This window comes from Triticum aestivum, chromosome 3A (genome assembly GCF_018294505.1).
Source record: "Triticum aestivum cultivar Chinese Spring chromosome 3A, IWGSC CS RefSeq v2.1, whole genome shotgun sequence".
Taxonomy (NCBI): domain Eukaryota; kingdom Viridiplantae; phylum Streptophyta; class Magnoliopsida; order Poales; family Poaceae; genus Triticum; species Triticum aestivum.
In genome coordinates, this window is record NC_057800.1 from 631,101,997 (window position 1) to 631,105,625 (window position 3,629).

Consider the following 3,629-nt stretch of genomic DNA (forward strand, 5'->3'; position numbering starts at 1 on the left):
ACAGGCCAACCACCACCGTCGTATTCTTCTTGGGCGCCATGACGATGAAGAAGCGTCGAACTAACTGCTAAAGTCGATTCTCACAACTGCGCCCCTACCTGGCGCGCCAAAGATGTCGGTGGGAATGACACCTATGGGATCACAAGAATCCCTATTACGGTTGCGGGGCGCGGGGTCGTGAGAAGAGCGGATCAAACAGATAGCACAGGGTTCATTTATCCAGGTTCGGGCCGCGAGGATGCGTAAAACCCTACTCCTGCTTTGGTGGATTGTATATCTGTGTTCTTGAGCTAGCTATGGGGCATGAGGAGCTCCAAAAAGCCGAATCCTCCTCCTGGTCACCTCGGGCCTCCTTTTATAGGAAAGGGGTTGCCACAGTGGCACACAGGAGGTGGAAAGGGTATAGTGATGTGAGGTTATCCCTTGCATTACATGACAAGGCACATTTATTGCGTCTTGCCCAGGTGTCCCTGCTTTATCGGGGACGGGGGAGAGCCCTGTCTCGTCCATCGCCGCTCCCTCTCATGCCGACACGCGCCCTAGCCAGCGGCGCCCGCGGTGCCATGTAGGCAGGCAGGCAGCTGAGGTGGCGCAGTGGTGGGTCTCCATGAAGATCCGCATGCCGCCACGCAGGTGCCTGCCCAGCTGGTTGGGTCGGCAGCTGCATGCGAACGGCGGTGGAGGTTTGACTAGCGTGGGCCTGATGGTGGCCCTACGGGTGTTCTTGGCAAGGGCCTTGCCGGGGCCCTGGCAAGGGTCTTGCCGTGGCGCCTGCTGTCATCCCCGGCAAGGCTCTTGCCGGGGGCCTTGTGGTCCTCCTTGGCTGGGATTCCGCCAAGGATCATCATCTTCTAAAGGGTGTATCTGATCTTGAATATCTTCACAAAGATCTGCATGCCACCACGGGGATGTCTCCCGAATCCTTGCCCCATGGGGGTAGTGGACTCAAGGGGTGACTTACTCCATAGGTGTGGGGCGAGCTACCACGGCAAGGGTCTTGCCGGGTTTGCTAAAACCGCCTCCCAGCAAGGATCTTGCCGGGGGGGATCCGCTTCGTCCCCTTTTCTCTTTGTGGTCTTGGTCTTGGCGTCGTTCTGCTTCTCCTGAGCTTCGGCCTTACCTTGGCTCACCTCCCTTGCCTTGCTCAATGTGGTGGTGCCCGTGGCTCAGACTGCCCATGCACAGTTATAGGGGTACAAAAAGTGTACCCCTCTTTTTATACACCGACAAAGCGGGAATACTACTTGTGCACCCAACTCCATAAACCCCAAAGTTATTCCATATGAGTCCACCTTACCTACCTATATACGATATCTACATGCCGTTCCAAGTAAATTTGTATGTGCCAAACTCTAAACCTTCAAATAAACATTCTGTTTTGTATGCTCGAATAGCTCATGTATCAACTAGGGTTGTCTGTATCTTCCATGTTAGGCGGGTTATTCTCAAGAGGAGTGGACTCCGCTCCTCACTCACGAGAAAATGGCTGGTCACCGGGATGCCTATTCCCATGCTTTATGCAAACTAAATCAAAATAATTGCAAACAGAACTCCCCTGGGACTCTTGTTAGTTGGAGGCACTCGTTGTTTCGAGCAAGCCATGGATTGATGCTTGTTGGTGGAGGGGGAGTATAAACTTTACCATTCTGTTTGGGAACCGCCTATAATGTGTGTAGCATGGAAGATATCGCCATCTCTTGGTTGTTATGTTGACAAGGAAAGTATACCGCTCAAAATATTATTCATCTCTATTTTAAAACCGAGCTCTAGCATCTCTACAAATCCCTACTCCCCTCTGCGAAGGGCCTATCTATTTACTTTTATGTTGAGTCATCCTCCTCCTATTAAAAAGCACCAGCTAGAGAGCACCTCTGTCATTTGCATTCATTACGGATTAATTTACATTGAGTATGACTTGACTGGATCTCTTTTACCATGAATTACAATGTTTAGTCAGTCCTTGATCTTTAAAGGTACTCTACACTTATGTTTTGCGGTCTCAGAAAGGGCTAGCGAGATACCATCTTGTTATATCATATTATGATTTGTTTTGAGAAAGTGTTGTCATCCGAGATTTATTATTATTACTCGCTAGTTGATTATGCCATTGATATGAGTAAACATGAGACCTATGCGTTATTATGAATATGGTTAGTCTATAATCTTTGCTGAAAACTTGAATGATGGCTTTACATATTTACAACAACAAGAGCAAATAGAGTTTGTAAAAGTTTTTCTTTATCACTTTCAGTTTATCAACTCAATTGCTTGAGGACAAGCAAAGGTTTAAGCTTGGGGGAGTTGATACGTCTCCGTCATATCTACTTTTCCAAACACTTTTGCCCTTGTTTTGGACTCTAACTTGCATGATTTGAATGGAACTAACCCGGACTGACGCTGTTTTCAGCAGAATTGCCATGGTGTTATTTATGTGCAGAAATAAAAGTTATCGGAATGACCTGAAACTTTACGGAGACTATTTTTGGAAATAATAAAAAATCCTGGCAAAAGATCAAGACCAGGGGGCCCACACCCTAGCCACGAGGGTGGGGGGCGCGCCTGCCCCCCTGGGCGCACCTCCCTACCTCATGGCCCCCCGGGAGCTCCTCCGACCTCAACTCCAACTCTATATATTCACTTTCGGGGAGAAAAAAAATTAGAGAGAAGGATTCATCGCATCTTACAATACGGAGCCGCCGCCAAGTCCTAAAACCTCCCGGGAGGGCTGATCTGGAGTCCGTTCGGGGCTCCGGAGAGGGTAATCCGTCGCCATTATCTTCATCAACCTTTCTCCATCACCAATTTCATGATGTTCACCACCGTGCGTGAGTAATTCCATCGTAGGCTTGCTGGACGGTGATGGGTTGGATGATATTTATCATGTAATCGAGTTAGTTTTGTTAGGGTTTGATCCCTAGTATCCACTATGTTCTGAGATTGATGTTCCTATGACTTTGCTATGCTTAATGCTTGTCACTAGGGCTCGAGTGCCATGATTTCAGATCTGAACCTATTATGTTTTCCTGAATATATGTGAGTTCTTGATCCTATCTTGCAAGTCTATAGTCACCTACTATGTGTTATGATCCGGCAACCCTGAGGTGACAATAATCGGGACCACTCCTGGTGATGACCGTAGTTTGAGGAGTTCATGTATTCACTATGTGTTAATGCTTTGGTCCGGTACTCTATTAAAAGGAGGCCTTAATATCCCTTAGTTTCCGCTAGGACCCCGCTGCCACGGGAGGGTAGGACAAAAAATGTCATGCAAGTTCTTTTCCATAAGCACGTATGACTATATTCGGAATACGTGCCTACATTACATTGATGAATTGGAGCTAGTTCTGTGTCACCCTAGGTTATGACTGTTACATGATGAACTGCATCCGGCAAAATTCTCCATCACTGATCCATTGCCTACGAGCTTTCCATATATTGTTCTCCGCTTTTTTACTTTTCCGTTGCTATTGTTACAATCACTACAAAATATCAAAAACATTGCCTTTGTTATCATTACCTTTTGCTACCGTTACCACTACTATCATATTACTTTGCTACTAAATACTTTTCTGCAGATATTAAGTTTCCAGGTGTGGTTGAATTGACAACTCAGCTGCTAATACTTGAGA